This window comes from Lissotriton vulgaris, chromosome 7 (genome assembly GCF_964263255.1).
Source record: "Lissotriton vulgaris chromosome 7, aLisVul1.2, whole genome shotgun sequence".
NCBI lineage: Eukaryota > Metazoa > Chordata > Amphibia > Caudata > Salamandridae > Lissotriton > Lissotriton vulgaris.
The window spans coordinates 848,734,643-848,755,040 of record NC_141695.1 but is presented as its reverse complement, the minus strand read 5'-3'; the positions used below and the strand labels follow the sequence as shown (position 1 = coordinate 848,755,040).

The 20,398-nt window shown below is 45.8% G+C and overlaps 1 protein-coding gene across 1 annotated transcript in view; it reads right to left on the bottom strand.

Moving 5' to 3' along the window:
• The window catches only part of RNF145 (ring finger protein 145), a 348,869-nt gene that overhangs the window by 182,582 nt on the left and 145,889 nt on the right, over positions 1 to 20,398 (bottom strand). The gene's annotated exons all lie outside the window — the stretch shown is intronic.

The following is a 20,398-nucleotide window of genomic DNA, read 5'->3' as shown; positions in this document are numbered from 1 at the left end:
TTTTTTAATAATTAATACTTAAATATAAGTTATTGTAATTTATAATGGCAATAGCTTAAACTTTTGTAAATAACTTTTGTGAAGAATATGTTCAGTGTATTTTATTGTGACGAAAATCCAATAACAGAAGTGAAATACTAACCTCTTTTTGTGACATTTGTAATAAAGCTTGAAACATTGAGAGAACATATTTGACCCAGTTGTTGTTGAATGGTTGCACAGATTGATGCTGTGGTGGCGCTGAGTGATGTTGTGGTGGCGACTAGTGATGCTGTGGCATTCAATGATCCTGTGGTAGCGCATAGTGATGTTGTTGTGCCCCTTAGTGATGCTGTGGTGGTGCTGAGTGATGCTGTGGTGATGCGATAGATAGAGTGAGTGGGATAGATAGAGTGAGGGCGATAGATAGAGTGAGGGCAATAGAGAGATAGAGTGAGGGCGATAGAGAGATAGAGTGAGGGCGATAGAGTGATAGAGAGATTGAGTGAGGGCGATAGAGAGATTGAGTGAGGGCGATAGAGTGATAGAGTGATAGAGTGATAGAGTGATAGAGTGATAGAGTGATAGAGTGATAGAGTGATAGAGTGATAGAGTGATAGAGTGATAGAGTGATAGAGTGATAGAGTGATAGAGTGATAGAGTGATAGAGTGATAGAGTGATAGAGTGATAGAGAGATAGAGAGATAGAGAGATAGAGAGATAGAGAGATAGAGAGAGAGAGAGATAGAGAGAGAGAGAGAGAGATAGAGAGATAGAGAGATAGAGAGATAGAGATAGAGAGAGAGAGAGAGAGAGAGAGAGAGAGAGAGATAGATAGATAGATAGATAGATAGATAGATAGATAGATAGATAGATAGATAGATAGAGTGAGGGCAATAGATAGATAGATAGATAGATAGATAGATAGATAGATAGATAGATAGATAGATAGATAGAGTGAGGCAATAGATAGCTAGACAGATAGAGTGATGGCGATCAGTATCTAGATAAATAGATAGATAGAATGAGGGAGATAGATAGATAGATAGATAGATAGATAGATAGATAGATAGATAGATAGATAGATAGATAGATAGATAGATAGATAGATAGATAGATAGATAGATAGATAGATAGATAGATAGATCTCTTTCGCTGTCAAAGTCTATTTGTGGTAAGACTCGCAGCACATCTTTGGTATCCTGCAAGTATGTAGACATTCGTTGTACAATTGGCCGCAGGAAGTGGTCAACGAAAGTTGACAGCGGCTCCAATACCGCGACCTGTTGGTCTCTTTAGACGTAGAATCTCTGTACACCTCTATCCCCCAGGATGAGACTCTAGAAGTTGTAACATCCATCCTGAGGGATAGTATAGGGGACACCATTACACCAGTACCCTTCATTATGGCCTTAGCGACTCTGGCCATGAAAAGTAATTTTTTCAAACACGAAGACAAGCTGTTTCTCCAGACCTCTGGAACAAGTATGGGCAGCGTTTTTGCGCCGAGTCTGGCGAACCTTTACGTGCATCAGTTCGAACAACAACACGTGTTAACCCACACCAACCCCTTCCACACCTCCATCAGGTGGTGGAAGCGTTATATTGATGACGTTTTGGTGGTGTGGTGGAATACGCTGGACTCAGCCAACAAATTCCATCAATGGCTAAATAGCAAAAACCAGTTCCTGAAATTCACTATGGAAGCCAACAGAGACAGAATAGCTTTCCTGGATTTGTCGATCTATGCCACTCCTGCAGGCTTGCAGAGTGAACTCTACAGGAAACCAATGGCGCGAAACTCACTTCTCCTGTATGAGAGCTACCACCCAAAGTCCCTGCGCCAAAATTTACTGTATGGTCAATTCCTACGTGTTCGTAGAAATTGCTCTAACAGAGAGGACTTTGGGGTACATGCTAACAACCTGGGTGAACAATTGAGGGATAGACACTACCCTAAGCCGCTCATTAAGAAATAAAGAAAAAGAGCTCTTAATAATAACAGAGAGGCTCTCCTCGAAGCCCCAATTGTCAAACCACCATTGGAAAGACTCACTTTTGTGAGCACCTTTAATACCAGAAGCAACGTTATCCAAAAGATTGTGAAAAGACACTGGCGCCTTTTGAACCACGGGAAAGAGAAAATTGCACAACCTTTGTTTGCATTCAAAAGGGCGAGTAGCATTCGGGATCGCTTGGTTCACACACGCCCAAGAGAGACTCCTAAAAAATTAGGTGAAACCCTTTGGGACCTCCCTCCGGTGGTCGGGCACCACCCATGTGGCACGTGCTCGGTATGCCCACAGACCAGACATACAAGGGAGATTGACATAGGGACTAATAGACCTTGGTTGCAGAATAATTTCAGTAACTGCAATAGTACCAACTTGATTTACATGCTGACTTGCCCTTGTTCCACATGGTATGTAGGAATGACCACTCGGCGTGTTCGGACAAGAATACTGGAACACAAGAGCTCATTCCGCTGCAAGAAAAGCCACACTAGGCTCACCAGACACTTTTTGGAACAGGCACACCACGAAACGGATTTTCAATGGACAGTGTTAGAAAAGCCGCACATACCCAGCCATATAAGTGATGTGCCTCGATACCTATTCAGAAAAGAACAGCAATGGATTTATAAGCTTCAGTCAGACAAAAGGGGATTAAATGACGAGATTCCGTGGACCCTGCTATAACAATTTATCCTTATAGAACAAGTGCGATCAACAGACAGCACTACCAGAATAGACCAATGTAAATGATGAGACTTGATGGACAACGAAAGATGTTTCTATCGCAGCACAGGAGTGCTTCTGTCCCTACATAGTAGTGGTCACATTTACATGCACCGAGCTATTCACACTGAGAGGTTCTTTAGGAACTTAGTGCACAATACATGAGGTTTGATAGCATGACACTAATTTAGCCCTTAAAGCCACTCTGCTGTCGCTCATAGGAATACTTAAGGCAATACTGTCCATCTGTATATACTACACCATCTCTTAATCTTTGTATACTGTATCTACTATTTTGAAATATTAATCTCGTACAGGGATGGAGTGTTCTGTTGTGTTGCACAGTGCAGTTTGGCTGTATCAGTCTGGCAAGCCTAGTAATCATTAACCCCCTTGTGTGGCTACAGATTTGGCTACTACTGCGTGAGGTTCGCGGCATTTAGAACTACAAACATGGCCGGAGTGATGTCACTCAGTAGTTCTGTAGTGCGAGACCTCGCGAGATCTCGCGATATCTCGCTATACATAGGAGTATATTTGTATCTTACTCTACTCCTCAATTCAATGTCAATTTATTATTGCGGAGGGCCAGAAAGTACGAAATGACACACCCACGGGTGTCTTCCTCCCTCACGGTCAACTCTAAACCAGCACTCGAGCCCACACCTCGGAGGACGATTGTGTATAAACTACTAAGATGGCCGCGATGATGCAGTCTGGTAGTTTTTACGCGTGTTCACGCGTTATTTCGAACGGAGGACGATTGTGTATAAACTACTAAGATGGCTGCGATGATGCAGTCTGGTAGTTTTTACGCGTTATTTCGAACGTAAAGTAGTGCGCGAGGCAAAAGATGAAATATACAAGAATACAAACACTGCTTATAATCTAACATCAAGGAATGCACTGTCCCGCACATCATGGGAATGCTTAATAAAGCACAAGACATCTCACAATGCAATTTGGACTATAGAAGCAGCATACCAGTCAGGCGTAGGGTTACTACACAACTCATCATCCTCTACAGCCTACTTATACTGAGTCCACACATAGGTCGGTGCCTCCCCCAAGCTTCAGATGACAGCTTGAGGCACCGACGGATAGGTGAGTGAGCATGAGAATACGGACTGCCATTATACTATATGGGTGGTTTAATAATGAGCATAACATCATCTTTGAATAAGAGCATTTCTGGGATACATACCAGTTGATGTCAGAGGCATAATTTTTGGGGTACTACGGGGCTTGGTCCACTGGGTCTAAAATTGACTCACTCCAGTATTAGAGTCTGGGAAATAGGGCAATACATACAGAAATGAGTCTGATGCATATTGATAGGCTAAGAACTCTTAGTTTGATTATGCGACATTCCTCTTTTCTTCCCTATACCAGTGCGGGCCTCCTATACCTGAGCAGAGTCCAGGTGAGGTGAGGTAGCTTCACCCATCAGTCAGGGTGAGCATTGAATATATTACTCTTACACACATTGTTGGTGGATTTGGGTGGACACATGGTATTGAGAATTGATACATTTAAATATATTGTTAATTTTGTCGTGCTTTCCTTCGCAGGATTCACTATAGCGCAAGTGAGTCGGAGGGTGACAATACATGGTTATTACAGGTTGTACCGTATTGAACCATTCCATTTCAGTTAATTAACATTTATTGTTTTTATGGTGAAGGTGGTGAACCTTTCATTTCACTAGTAAGAGTGCAACTAGTATAAGAGCAGAGGCCCTGATGAATGCCGAGGGATTGGATACCCATTAGGCAGAAACATGTTGGCCCATTTACAGGCAGATATTTGTTACTGTCTTCTTGCACTGTTCTGTTTTTTATCAGGAGGCATGTCATGTCCATAGAATAAAGTTGTCAAAAGGAGGGCATTCCATCCTATTTTAAGTCACATTTTCTGTTTTGTTGCACCTTTTTTCCAACCATCAAAGATCAGTCATTACGGATGTTTCATTAATGTTGGTGGACCAAATCCCAAGATATCAACACTGTGCGGTTCAGTCCCTATGATCAGGGGACTAGCCTTCCACACACCAGGGTTTGGCCAGATGATATGACTGATCATTAAGTCTCTTTTGATGGAAACCCTATATCACTGGTTTTGGACTGGTCAGCCACTTATGAATATTCTATAATGTATCGATCTTCTTTGCAGTTTGAGTCCACTCCTCTTTATTCATTTTTTCACTATCTTCGTGATTTACACACGTTGAGATCTAGTCGACTCAGTATTGATAGTGTAGCTTTAATAGTTAGCTAATAGACCCCCTGTGTTTCTTATGTTATACATTAAGTTGGAGCTGGGGATAAAACCAGGTGTGGGTCTTTAAACTCCATATCCCTTGGACCCTCTTTTGAAACTTCTGTTGTATTTACCATGCTATAGATTTTCTCAAAATGAGCTATCCAATCATCATCCGCTATAATGCCATCAAGGGGTGAGTTCGCATCAGTCGAGAACAAGGGTTGATTAATGGTCGCCCAGAATTTCCTGCTGTCTCTCAGTACCTCTGGTGACGAGAGTTTGGCCAAGCTTCCTCCTTCAATTCCTGCTTTCTAGTTTGTATTACTTTTGTATAGCTAACCTTAGGTTTGCTATGAGCCCCCTATCCTTGGGGCTAGCCTTCAAAGCTTTAAGGAGGACGGCATGTGCCCTAGTACAGTTGCTATTGAACCACCTTTTCCCACTATGCACGTTCTGTGTTCTCCCAGTCTGTAGGCTTAGATTTATGTGCGAACAGATGGTGTCAAAGGCATCGATCATCTGTGGGCCCTGCAACTTATTACTTAGACAAATATCGACCTCCATTTCTGCTTTAGATAGAATTTCACTCAGAAAATGTTCAGGGATCACTTTGGCCCACTTTAAACGTCTACCCTGATCTGTTAGGGTCACTTCCTTCCCTCCCTCTTGGCCGGAATTTCCCCCTTGTACCTCTCTTGTCGGCGTCCGCAGGCCAGGGAAACTTGTGAGGCATACCGGCACCATAACAGCTCACTTCCTCGCACTTGGCGGGGATCAGACAGATTTAGTCGGGTCCGACATCTTGGGTTGGGTAGTGAGGCGAGGCACTCCGCGGCCATCTTGCGTAAGGCAAGAGGCTAGTAGGCGGTCCTCCGCTCAGCGTAATAGTATTTTAGGATGGACAGACAGACGCGCAGCGCTCTCGCGCGCAGCGGGCGCGCCGGAGGTGCGCCAGAGGTAAGCCCGTTTGCACAACGGACACGCTTAGGGCCGCTACCTCCGGCCCCTCTGGCCCACTTCGCATAGCCTACTCTCGGGCTGAGCTACTTAGACTCAGACCCTGTCAGAACCCGGTAAGGCAATCAGCCAATGCCTATGCCTCAACTATTAGGCAAATTTCCTGTGGGTTGCTCAACGTTAGATCCCTCTGTAAGCACTACACGGAAATTGCCTTCCTCATTGAATCTGAAAAACTCGATGTCCTTTTTCTCACAGAAACTTGGACTCGGGAAGATTGTGAGGTGGAGCTGGGCCTAGCCTGCCCCTCAGGCTATAAAATCAGTCGTACCCCGCGCATACTCAATCGAGGAGGGGGAATCGGGTTCATCTATAAAGACTCGCTGACCCTTTCCCAGTTGAAGATTCGAGAGGTGCCGGGATTTGAACTGATGGGCTTCTCGGTCAAAGAGCAGGAGCTAACATTTTGCTCGGGCGTCCTGTGCTATCGTCCTCCAGGACCGGCACCTTCAATATCGCTCCTTATTGACCTGATTTATGAGCTCTCCAGCTCCCACTCCAAGCTATTGATTCTTGGAGATTTTAACCTGTGGGCAGGCGGTTCACTGGATAATGCATTCTTTTCCCTTAGTCAAGCCTGCATGGACATCAATCTGGAACAGCTGGTGAATGCCACCACGCATCGGAAGGGTCATATCCTGGACTTAATATTTGAGGATCCACAATGGGTATCAATAGTTGATATTAAGCGCCAGTTCTGGACAGACCACTTCCTGATTACGCTCTCTCTTTGCTCAGAGGACCACACCTCGCGGGAGGCTGGATTACCCCAAGCCAAGTTAGAGAGACCTTGGTACCGAATACTCAAAACCTCTCCACTACCAAAAATCTTAGGAAAGGACTTTAAGCTTGGCAATACAGCTGAAGAGAGCTACACTCTATTCTGCCAGTCCATCTCGAGCTCGTTGGATAAGTTGGCACCCCTCCGGAAGTCCCGAGGGAGGGTGAATCGAGCTAGCCCTTGGTACACGAGCGAATTACGCCAGCTTAAACTTGACTGTAAACGCGCAGAAAGAGCGTGGAGGAAACAGTACTTAGACTCGGAGAAAATTATGTTCCGGACCGCTTTACATAAATACAAAGCTCAGATCAAGATGGCTAAAGCGACCTATCTTGAATCCCCCTTGAATCAGGCCCCAAACAAGGCACAGGCCCTCTTTAAGATCGTCAGGGACCTTGCCCACCCTACGTGTGTGGCCAACACCGTCCCTACATCGCAAGCTCTTTGTGATTCACTTGCTGATGCTTTCGAGGAGAAAATCTGCAAAATCCTGGAGGGTTTGCAGGACCCAGTCAATTCCACCACTGGTTTGGGAGCTCCGGAGGCGATGGCCAGTCGACCCCTGCAGAGGGTTTCTCACCTCTGTTTGGAACCTCCGGCCATGCCTTCCAGTCGACCCCGACCAGAGGACCAGGCCCTCAGCCTGGGAGCTCCGGCGATTGAGGCCAGTCGACCCCAGCTGAGTAGTTTTCCCCTTCCCTCCTTGGAGGAGTTTGGCAGCCTGGCTCTTACGATCTCATCTGGCTCGCCTCTTGATCCTCTTCCTCCAAAACTTTGGAGGGTGTTTCAGGAGGAACTCTTCCAGCCTTTGCACTCCATCTGCTGCCAGTCGTTTGAAACAGGGACTGTACCGGGCTGCTGGAAGAAGGCAGTGGTATCTCCGCTCTTAAAAAAACCTACGCTTGACCCGGCCTGCCTCTCCAACTATCGGCCAATCTCCCTGCTTCCTTTTCCAGTTAAAATCATGGAAAAACGGGTCACCCGCACTCTGTCCGGCTTCTTAGAAGGGAACACCTGGTTGGATGAGACGCAATTCGGCTTTCGCCCAGCTCATGGGACGGAATCCGCGTTAGTGACCGTGTTAGACAATCTGCGGGCGCGAGTCGACAGTGGCCGGGCAGCCTTTCTGGTGCTGCTCGATATGTCGGCCGCGTTGGACACTGTTAGCCATCCTACCTTGATCTTGAGGCTGGAAGAATGTGGGGTCAAAGATAAGGCCAGGGACTGGCTGATCTCTTATCTGGACAACCGTCAGCAACGGGTATCGCTCCCTCCCTTCAGCTCAGAGGAGCGGAGAGTAGGACAAGGAGTACCTCAGGGCTCAGCCATCAGCCCTATACTCTTTAATATTTACCTCCGCCCTCTAGTCCAGCTCATTAAATCATTTGGGATCTCCGCATTTAACTATGCGGACGATACCCAGCTGGTCTTTTCTCTGGAGGGACAGGATGCAGTCCCATTGGATACCTTCCACCGGTGCATGCAGGCTACAGCGGAATGGCTCCGATTGAACTCGTTGCAGTTTAACGGAACTAAGGCAGAGGTCCTGTATTGTTCCAACGACCGAGTTCCCCGAGATCTCCCAGACTACTTCTGGCCCTCGTCATTCCCAGAGACGGTGTCAGCTGCACAATCAGCGCACAATTTGGGTGTCATGTTTGGGCCCAACCTGCAGCTAGATCTGCACGTAAATAAGACCACCTCAACGTGCATGATGCTGATCCGCATGTTGCGCAAGGTTCTGCCCCTCCTCCCTGAGCAAGCCAGACCCGAAGTACTGCGGAGCACCATCCTAAGTCGACTTGACTATTGTAACGCACTACTTCTGGAGAACCGGTAACACTTCTGGGCAAGCTCCAAAGAGTGCAAAACATGGCTGCCAAACTTGCCCTCTCCCGCCCCTACCACAGCTCTTCCACGGCAGCGTTACAGGAACTTCATTGGCTGCCGGTCCATCTACGCGTTCGCTACAAAGCAGCGTGCATTGTGTTCAGGGCTATCCATGGCCTGGGCCCGGTCGCCTTGCGGAAAATGTTCGCCTGGTACCTTCCATCCCGAGCTTTACGCTCCTCTTCATCCAGGCTACTTGTAGTACCGCGTTTCCAGAGAGTGAGGATGGGTGGCCTATCGTTCAGAGTAGCGGCGGCCAAACTCTGGAACTCCCTGCCGATATCCCTAAGGAGTCTTGAGGATCTCTTAGCCTTCAGAAAGGCGATAAAAACCTACCTTTTCCCCAGGACAGGCTAAGTCGTTGAATTTGCTGGTTCATTGTTCAAAGCGCCAGGATGCCCTTGGTGGTGACAAGTTTGCGCTTTATAAGTATAAAAAAAAAAAAAAAAAAGATGTGCCGTTGAAGCCCAAAAGGTCCCCTGTCATCATCTCCAGTGTAACAGGATTGTGATCACTAAAAAGAGAGACCACAGTCCTGTAACTTAAAACCCTAGATAAGTAAAAAGATGTTAAAAAGATATAGTCAATGACTGTACCTGCGTCTTTCCCAATAAATGTTGGGGCCCTTTGGCCGACCTCCCCACAGCCTGACTCATAGAGGTTCCAGGTGGCCAGAAAAATGTCCAAATCCTTTCCCTGTTTGGAATGCTCAAAATGGGTAGGGGCAGAATATAAAAGGCCCTTCATAGCCTATATTTATGCAAAATTGATCACAGGGATGGGTGTTGAAATCCCCCAACAAAATGATCTCAAAAGTATTTGAATTTATACTATATACTGACAAAAATTGTTCTAGTGACACTAGATTATTATGAACATTGTCGTTAGAATAATAAAAATTAATAAACAGTATTTTAGGGGTGTCAGATGCTGTCAGTTCCACTATTAAACAGTTAGGACTACCTGAATCGAGTTGTGTGAGTGTGCCCTTCAGCTCTAGAGAAAACAGGCTAATTAGACCCCCCTTAGCTCTACCCACCTTGCCACGTGTAGCCGGTATGCAAAAATGGCTGTAGCCATCCAGGTGGAAAGTGTCAAGAGAGTCCCATGTCTCCTGTAAGCCTATTATATCAAATGTTTTATGAACCCCTCCCAATCTTCATTGGCGGATTTTGCTCTTAACCCAGCGATATTCCAACTCGCGATTATGCAGGTAGGGGCTGAATTCCGACTTGTTGGCTCCGTCTTGTCATTTAGTCTTCTATCAATGTATGCACCACTATCTGACAGTACAGAAGAAATAATAGAGCCCTGTAGGCCAGGATCAAGAGCCAAAGACACTCTGGGATCAACAACAGGACCGGCCAATTCCTGGTCCAAAGAACTCCCGCAACAGAGTCAGTCGTTAGCATCCAATGAATTAAGAGCCTCATATCTATAACTCAATGCCACATGACTAGTAGAGGGACCCATCTGAGTACAAAGGTCTCTCGCTCTGGTTACTCCAATGTTATGTGGTGGATAAAAGAACCCCAGTGGGAGTACATTAACATAGTCAGGATGAATCCTAGCTGATCCTACCTGCCTTAGAATATTATCAACCAAAACAGGGCACCCAAAGCTCACAACAACACAGTCACCCTTCATGATCTTCTTTGTCTTGCCCACCCAAGGAACCCTTCCCACCATTTTAAAATTATTAAACAAATGTTGTTCACCTAACACTGTTTTATTTACTAAGAAATGGAGGGCTTTGTTTTTTAGTGTAGTCCAGTGTTCCTCTCTATCGTCCTTACTTTTGGGGACATTTGCCAAAATGATAGAATATGGGCAAGCCTCCAGAGGAAGATGCAGCGAAAAGGACTCCCTTTGGTGGGCATGAACAAGAGGACTTAATCCCCCCACTGGACCCCGGGGACCAGAATTTGCACCTTGATTAGCTGCTATAGCTATAGCTATAGATGGAATGGTAGGTGCCACAACTTGTGATACTGGGGTCAACATAGAGTCCACCAAATCAGTGACTGTGGATGTAAGTGTATTTAAAGCATGAACTACGGGTCGATTAGTCCCAAGCGTGGAAACTTTCTGTTGTAAAATATGTCTTTCAATGACGTTAAGTCTACCATTAATTAGCTCAAGTTTATCCATCACTGGAGATAAAAGTGCCCCCATCCGTTCCTCCATAAGCCTCAGAAAGTCAGACATCCCACCCCCCATTCTGTTAGTTACATCTTGTTCGCTATGTACAATTCGTCCTTTAGCCCTACACACATTAGCCTGATGAGTATAATTTACTTCCTGTCTACCTAACCCAGATGCAGAATTCTTATTCCTAGGCTATTTTGCTTGCTGCCGGCTACCTTTAGGGGCATTACTAGCCTTCCTTTTCCCCGCTAGAACTTTACTACCATTAGCCATCATAGTCCTTAACTGCCTAGTGCGTGTCATAGGGGGTGAAGGAGGAAGACTTAAGACAGGGGAGGAGCCAGTGGAAATAGAGAAGCTAACATCCAAAACACACCCATTCGAACCCTGAGGAGGATCCATAGTATCAGGAAGAACAATAGTGCTGACGGACTTCTCTGTAATTGGTAATGGGAGATCGACTTGTAATATGGGCTCCAAAGAAAATCTCCTTTCGACAAGTTCGATTTCCTTAGCCACCGCCGATTCTGCCCGTTTAAGGAATGCATCCAATGTCCCCACCCCCCCAAGCCCTGAGCACACTAAGGTCAGTTTTAGCCATAGTAATACGGTAATCCTTAGTGAGGTTAGAACAAATGCCGAAAAGTTTAGAAACCAACAGTTAGGAGTAATGGCCAAATTAATAAAGTCTTGCACCTCAGTTATAGATGTCTCTGGAACTGGTAGACCGCAGATGTAAGGGGGGTGCCCTGCCCGGCCTCTATCGGCCCCGGACGGCCACAGACAGCCCGCCCTTGTCCCGGGCTTCGCCCGGCTCCCGCCCGCACGTCCCGCAGGGCTGGAAGTAGAAGATAGCCACCGGTGTCAAGGGGGTGTGGCCGCCGCCTGCCGAGTCCTCCCGCAGCCTCCTCGTTGGTCAATTGCCTTTGACAAACAAACTCCCGCTGGCAAACAAACTCCGCTGCGTCTCCCGCGAAGCGGGAGGCAAGAGATCCGTTTTTAAAACCCCCGGTGTCAAGGGGGTGTGGCCGCCGCCTGCCGCGTCCTCCCGAGCCTCCTCGTTGGTCAATTGCCTTTGACAACACAAACTCCCACTGGCAAACAAACTCCTGCTGCGTCTCCCGCGAAGCGGGAGGCGCGAGATCCGTTTTTAAAACCCCCGGTGTCAAGGGGGAGTGGCCGCCGCCTGCCGCGTCCTCCCGCAGCCTCCTTGTTGGTCAATTGCCTTTGACAAACAAACTCCTGCTGGCAAACAAACTCCCGCTGCGTCTCCCGCCGGCTGTTCTCCATTACCAATGTAGATACTAAGGTCCTGGCTAAAGTGCTGGCCAGTAGGCTCAGGCTGAAAATTGGAATGCTGGTACATGAAAACTAGTGTGGTTCCATAACCAGGCACGGCATAATGCTGAATATACAAAGACTCACTCAAAGTTTATTCCACACAACAAATGGAAGAGGAGGGCACCTCAAAATCACTGGATGCCGAGAAAGCCTTTGATATTGTTGACTAGGATTACATGTTTGAAGTGCTGTGACAGATCGGTTTTGGTTCCACATTTATCGGTTGAGTTGATCTTTTGTATGCCTTACGTACAACCATGGCTTGGTAGACCGGTTTTGGGTTTAGAGTGGCATTAAAGATTAATGCCCTTATAACTTCGTGTGGCCGCCCACAGCATGAAACCGCTGGCGATCTCTCTGCAAGAGACAATTAAGCACTATGGGATTCCAGTTGGCATGGCTTAATTTATGTAACCACATCGATCACTACCCGTGCTATTTAAAGAATAAGACAGGTTTGGGGATACAAGCATATTGTAGTTAAACAGACACAAGACAGTGGTGTTCCCGCTGGGCACACGGGTTGGGATTGATCCGAACAGGTTGCCAAATATTAATATAAGATGGATATTACATCACTTCCAACACCTGGAGGTACCGGTGACACATTCGCCACAACTGCTGTACAACATATACATGGGCAGAGTGATTATGGGTTACATAAATCCACAGTTTTCTAGAAAATGCTATGGCTTTCAATTGCAGGCCGTAAAGTGCTAAGATGGTCTTCTTCAGCAATGCCTATATCACTTACAGAACTTTAGGTCTGTGTCCAGTTAGTCAACATTTGCAGAGATGGATGCACTATTGATTTCCTTGGTCTGGGCAGATAAAAGGTGAAAAATGAAATTAGGCACACTTAAGCAGGATCCTGACGAATTGGGGGTCCTTGAGCTCCTGGAACTGTGATATAAAGCAGCAAAACTTTAACATGTAGCACAGTGGTGTGATGCGGAGGACAACTGGGAAAACAGAATGCTGAAAGGCAGCTAGGGGGAGGAACCATTATCCACCACCCTGATGAGGGGCAGAGCGACACCCCTTCACTGCCTGTATATAATTTAGCATATAACTATGTCTTGGGACATATTAATTAGGAGGATCAATAGTTTGGCTGCAACCGTTCCAAAAGATATATAAAGATATTTAATTGGCCCGACAACAGTGGATTCATCACTCTAGGTGACCTGTACCCAAGCGAGGCATTCCAGACATTGAGTAGGCCCAGGCCAGATTTGGGGTGGGACTAGGGCACCTCCTACAATATGGCAAGATGGCAAACACAACCAGGGAGAGCTGGGTGAGATTTCTCAAAATGTATCGAACTATTTTTGCAGATACTTTGCTTCAATTGGGACACACTAACCATAGTGTGTTGTTTTCATACAGCGTTTTGAAAAAAGACAGATATAATCAACCTTTCAGAGTTCAGGGAGGGTGGATTGCGGAGCTGAACACATGACTGACAAAGGGAGTAGGAACTGGCTTACGGGCAGGTTCTGACAATCTCTAGTAGTGCCAGATTTTAGAAGGTTCATTTCAACTCTGCCCACCGTACATATTTGGGACTGATCAGACTCAACATGATTTTTTCCAACTAAATCCCCTCTGTGTAGGAGGAGAAATGCAGAATTTCTACATATGACTGGGCGTTGGGACCATCTAATTGACTATTGGCAAAGTGTGGTTTATTTATTTATTTATTTGCAGGTTTGTAACACGCTTGAATAAACTCCCGAAGTAGTATCTCTGCGCCTGGGAGCAAGGAAACAAAGACAGAGCAAAAGTAGCATCAGATGGATCTAGATCTGGTTTCTAAACAGCAGGGTTTTGAGCTGCCTTCTAAATTTTAGATGTTCTGAACATTGTCTGAGAGACAGAGGGAGCTTGTTCCACAGTGATGGTCCAGTTACAGATAGAGCTTTGCCTCCGTGTCTGGCCTTTCTTGCACGGGGCACCACCAAGAGAAGGTGGTTGCTGGATCTGAGAGATCGGGTAGGGACATATGGAATTAATTTGTTTTCCAGGTAGACGGGCCCTTGTCCGTTTAAGCTTTTATGTATTAAACAGCATATTTTAAACTTTGTTCTCTGCCGGATTGAGAGCCAGTGTAATTGGTCCAGAAGAGGTTTGGACGCGGTTCTCGGAGGGACATTCAGGACCAGGCGGGCCGCCGTGTTCTGGATTACTTGGAGCTTGGCCAGCACTCCCTCGTTTGCAGAGAGTAACAAGCCGTTACAGTAGTCGATCCGACTTAGAACAAGAGCCTGTACCAGAGTTCTCCTGAAGGAATCTGGGAGCAGGGGAAAAACTTTGTGCAACAGGCGGATAGTGTGGATACATGAGCCTATGACATAGTTGCTGTTCTTGATCTAAACGGATCCCCAGATTTTTAACTACCTGCTTTGGTTCAGGAACTGCTCCCAGGTCGTGTGGCCACCAATCATGAGTCCATAGCATTTTAGCCTCCCCGAACAGCATGACCTCTGTTTTGCTGACATTGCACTGAAGGCAGTTAGAGGACATCCATTGTGCTACAGCCTTCATGCCTAATAAGAAGGAGTTCTTTACTTCAGTGGAGAGAGTTTTGAAAGGAAAGAGGAGCTGTGTGTCATCCGCATATGACACTGGGATGAAGCCATACGTGCGCATCACTCTTGCCAGGGGTGCCACGTAGATGTTAAAGAGGGTTGGACTCAAACAAGAGCCCTGTTGCACCCCTTTCGAAATCTCTACCTCCACTGAGCAATATGCACCCATGGTGACACTCTGGGTGCGATTGGCTAAGAAACCCCTTAACCAGGCAAAGACTTTGTCCTTTAGTCCAATGTTCGCCAACCGGTCAGACAAGATGATATGTGACACGGTGTCGAACGCTGCAGACAGATCTAATAGTACCAGGATCACGGCGTAGCCCTTGTCCTGATACATATGCAAGTCGTCTGTGACTGACAGAAGGGTTGACTCCCTGTGCTTCGGCCTGAACCCTGATTGAGAATAGTCCAACCCCCCTGCATGTTCAATGTATTTTGACAGATGACGATTGACATGTTTTTCGTTCAGTTTCCCTAAGAATGGTAGCAGGGAAATGGGCCTGAGATTAGATAATTCAGTCCATGGTATGGCGGTATTTTTCCTGATCGGTCTTACCAAGGCCCGTTTCCATCCCCTGGGGACGTCACCTGAGCTTAGTGAGAGATGCACGAGCCTCTGGATCACAGGGCATAATTCTTCAGCAAGCATGGGCATTATTCTAGCTGGAATCGGGTCATCTGGACTTCCACTCTTTATCTGTGAGGTTAAAGATAATACCTTCTCTGCAGTGATAGCAGGGGGGAACACGTCAAGGGTGTGGGTGATAGAATTAGGTTTATCCTTAATCTGAGGGAGTGATTTGTCTGTACTAAATGCCATATTAGAATTAACAATTTTCTCATAAATTGTGTCTAATTTATTAGTGAAGAACTGGGAAATTTCATCACATAGCTGCTGTGATGCCAACTCAGAACTTTCGCACGCTACAGGTTTGACAAAAGATTGCAGGATTTGGTACAAAACCCTAGGAGAATTTCCTGCAGCCGTGATTTGGGACGCAATGTGTGTTTTGCGTGCTGTGCGAAAGGCTTTGTGATAAATTGATAGGGAGTCCCAGTAGCGGTTCTTGTCATCCGCCAAATGGGACGTTCTCCACCTCTTTTCAAGTTTTCTGGCGGCTTGTTTCAGTGTCCTTAAATGCTCAGAAAACCAGACTTCTTGTTTATGTGCTGGGCGTGGTTTGAACGGTTTCAGAGGGGCTATATCATTTATAGCTGCCTTAGTTGCCCCTTCGAATTTCTTTAGAGCGGTTTCGATATTCTCTAAAGGGGTGATAACGGGTTCTACAAACCTTTCTTTGAATGAAACTTGATTAATTTTGTGCCACTGTCTTCGTTTGCTGGGCAAAGGGACCGGGCCTGAGGGGGTGGGTTTAATGTGGGCAGTATGAAATTCAATGATAAAATGGTCAGTCCAATTTACTTGCATTGGGGGAAGGCAAGTGACCAAAGGAGAATTGGATAGGATCAAATCCAGGGTGTGAACTGCCTGATGTGTGGGCCCGCAATTTCTTTGTATTAAGCCCAGTAGGGATAAGTCCGTCAGTAAAGATTGTGCCTCACTGCAATCTCCTAATTCACTGTGCACATTAAAATCCCCTACTAGTAAAAAGTCACTGTCATTATTCATATATGAGGCAAGTGTTTCAACCAGTATGTTAGAGAAGTTTGTGCACGGTCCAGGAGGGCGGTACACCAAAGCTCCCATTCGGCTTCCCTTGGGAGTGAAGCTAATTTTAAAGAACAGCAATTCTAGTTCTGATGTGATTAGTTCCTCTACTATGGAAATATCAATTTCCTGTTTGTGAACAACCGCAATCCCTCCCCCTATCTTGGTGGGGCGATCTAATCTAATCCAGTCGGGATTCCTAAGGTTATGGCAGGAACCGAGTGGGGTTTTAGCCATGTTTCTGTAAGGAAGCACAAATCAGGTTCTTTCGAAGAGATTAGATCCCATACCTCGGCTGTGTGTTTCGATAATGATCTAACGTTAAAGAGCAGATTCTTGTTCTCTAAAGAAGCATTATCATTTCATTACTGATAGGGTTAGGGTGGTACCTATCAATGCGACCAGTAAGGCCACCTTCCTCCTTAAGCGTGTTAAACTGGGTTCGGCAATGGCCCTTTTAGAAGAAAATTTTCTCCGCCTATACATCCCTGTAACGGTTTCTCCCGTAATTTTGTGAGTAGCTGAGGGGAATAGGATATCCGACTGGTAAAGTGAGCTCCCAGATTTGCAGATGTAGCCCCCATACCCCCTGGCCCCGTCCAGTCGCGGACGGGTGCAGACGGGCTGGTCTTTGGCTCGTCTTAGGCGCAAGCTTAGGCGCCCCACTGCGCGCAACTGCTGCGCGCTAGTGCCGACGAGTGGCCAAATAGCCCTTTGAGCTGTAAGGCTAGAGCGCTAACGGCTCGACTGTCTGGAAGTGTCTGAGCGTGTCTGGCTCTTACCTGTCCCGCCCTCCGCTCTACAGTATTGGATACCGAGTCGGACCGGGGCGGGCAGGCTGAAACACCAAGCACAGACTTCAGAAATGAGCCTCAATGCCCCTGGCAGCTCCGGGAATGAGCGTGGGTATACCGTGGGTGAGTGGTTTAAAATTATTAATCAATTTCAACACAGCGTGAGTGGATTAAAATTAGTAATCAATTTTAAAAGAGTAACATTTAAGTTTTGCAACAAGATCCACAATACCATACAGAGTGTTCCGCTCTGAAAATGTTAACTGGCGCCAAGCAGGGTCGGGAGACACTGCCACCGTCGTTCCCTTACCGCCTGCCTGGTTGACAAGGTATAATGCACAGCGAGACCACATATAGACAAAAACATACCGCACTGCATTCTCAATCTAATCCAGAAGTCTAAAAATTCTAAGCTGTGGTACAAATTTATCTCATTGGCGCTGGTGCTAGCGAAACGCTGATTCACAATCCACTGGACCCAACCACCTACATTGGGCGCCTAGGAGAGGGCTGTCAAGGAAGGGGAGACAGACAAAGAAATCTGCATGAAAATGGTTAGAACAGATGAAGGTGTAGCTATGGAGTTTTTATGATTTGTCTGCATGGATTACTAGCTGGCTAGGGGAGAGGATGTTTTGGAAAATCAACACAGTGGTGATGATGGCAAGGCTGTCTAATTTTTGTTTTTCTATGGCTGTCAGTAATCCATTTCACACGAATACAACTTGTAAGATTGGCATAACTGTATATTGCATTTATTGCCATAATTATGTATGGTTTCGGAACTATGATAAACTTATAAATATAGGGATTTTAAAAAGTATCCGAGTCCCACTTTATGAATAGGCTCCAAATGCACCTTCCTCAAATGTGCTAGCACTACGTTTAGATTCCACATTGGTGTGGAGGGCTGACCTTAAAAGTAGTTCCCTTTTTGCTCCTGCTAGAAATCTCTTAATTGCAGGCGAGCTAAAGAAAATTCTTCCTATGATGCCCCATATATATGCCACTATAGCGAATAGGTTTACCTTCAGTGAAGTGTAGGAAAGGGTTCTTATCCAGGAGGTGAATGAGGTGCTTAGGAATAGGAAATTCTCGTGTTGCTGTACATAAGTCCTTCCCTATTACACAAGTGAATGAACACATTAACATGCAGCACGTTTGTGTGATAGGCCTGCTACCCTATCACAAGACTTTAATGGGTCTTTGGGTAAGCCATAGGTGGCCAAATTCTAGGTTTTCAGGAGCCATGCTTCTAAGTTGAGTATGTCTGGCTCCAGGTGGAATACCGGACATTTGTACTGTCAACAAGTCCTGATAAGCTGGGAGCTTAACCTTTTTGTCCTACATCCAGCAGATCAAAGTACCAGGTCTGGCCAATTAAGGCACTACCAACTTTAGTTGTCAACAAAGAGGGGAAACCTAGGGCTTTTTAAGCAGGTCCAGTATACATGCCCTGATAGAGATTGATGCTGAAAGGGTATACTGTTCCTAAGTGGAACAGCATACCCTTTCTGCATCAATCACTACCAATGCCTGTGCCAGAAGGCCTTCAGGGCTTCCCCAATGCCTGTGCGAGAAGACCTTCAGGGCTAACTAAGAACCCTGTCTTTAGTTTCAACACATTTATATGTTTCACTGCATCCTTCGGTTCCATAGTCCTGTGATGTTCAATTTCCCCATGTGAGCTCCACACCCCTTGGATGATCCATCTTTCATGATGGCTACCGAAGCAGCTGGTTGTTTGAAGGGCCTGTCCACTGAAATGTTCTTTGTATTCCACCACTGCCTCTCTTTCAGTGACAATTACTATCCTCCCAGCTCCTGGTTGCTTGTGACCACTGACATAGCCATTCCTGAAATGGTCTTGTGTAGCCAGGCATTGGGAATTAAGGGTATGCAGCAAGCCACCATGCCCATTAGTTTCCCCCCAAGTCCTCAGTGTCACAGGTTTTGGCATTCTCAGCCCTTGACGGATTCAGTGTCCATCAATCCCTTGATGGAGTCACTGAAACCTTTATTTCCTCATCACTGCTTCCACCTCAGCCTCAAGGAGTCAGTTCTTTATACTTTGAGAGCCTTCTGTTCGGCATTGAGGTCTTTCTTTTCAGTATCAAAGCCACATTCTGTTTAGGTTCCTTCCATACTCTCAATCCCCTTTCAGAGTTTAGTTAGGTTCTGAGGGTTTGCTCCCAATAGTGTATTTTGACTTACATCCGTGGGGTTCCTTCTGTTTTGACTTTCCTTCGATCACTGGATAATGTCGCAGACGTTGAGTCTTCTCTTTTTGATGTTAACCTCCACAGCATCAAATCTTTCTCTTTGTGCCAGTTCGGTTTCCTCTGGGTTCTCCTCTTCACTAGACAGCCCTAGGTCTCTCAAGGAATGTTGCTTGTGCTATGAGTGTAATGGCGTAATGTGTCCACCTCTGCTTCTCTTTGGTCTTCAAGGTCTTGGACAGGAACTCTGCAAATGCGCCACACCCCTCTTAGCTGTGATCTTTTGGTCCACAAGGTTACACACCTCATACCTCTTCTTTCTGGGAACACTTCAGGCAGAACCTAAAAGGGCTATGCTTCATCGTCAAGGCTTTTGATTCCTAGGAAGTTCATTCTGTAGCCCATGTGACTGATTTTCTTGCCAACAAAGAATTTGATTTTCGTCCAAATTTTTGGGTTCCTTCGACATCTATCACCGGATCTCTGCTTTCCTTCTCATATTCTCGGTTTGATTCTGGTGTATCCTCTTTTACTAGACTTCGGTTACTTCCTGGCTCCTGAGCAGCCAATTATATTTCCGGATCCAACAGCAGAGAAAAGTGATCAAAAGATTACAACTTTGCAAAAGGGTTGTATGAGATGTTATGTGAGGGGGGACATAACATCAACCACAGGCAAAAAAAAAAAGGGGGAGAAAAGGAACTAAAATGAGAATTCCATACTCACCCACCCACTAGATAGGAAATAATAGAGATGAATGCCAAACCAGATACAATTCATGCAGCAAAATGTATTTTTTGCTATTTGTATTAAGGCGATTTTCGTCTCATTTAATTTGTATGCTAAAATTGTGCTTGGGAATAGTGGTTAAGTTTTTCAAAAAAAGAAGAAAAACCTGACAAAAAGAAAAATCACATAAAAAAATTAAGAGTAACTAGTGAGAACCAGAGTTAGATATTTGATGTG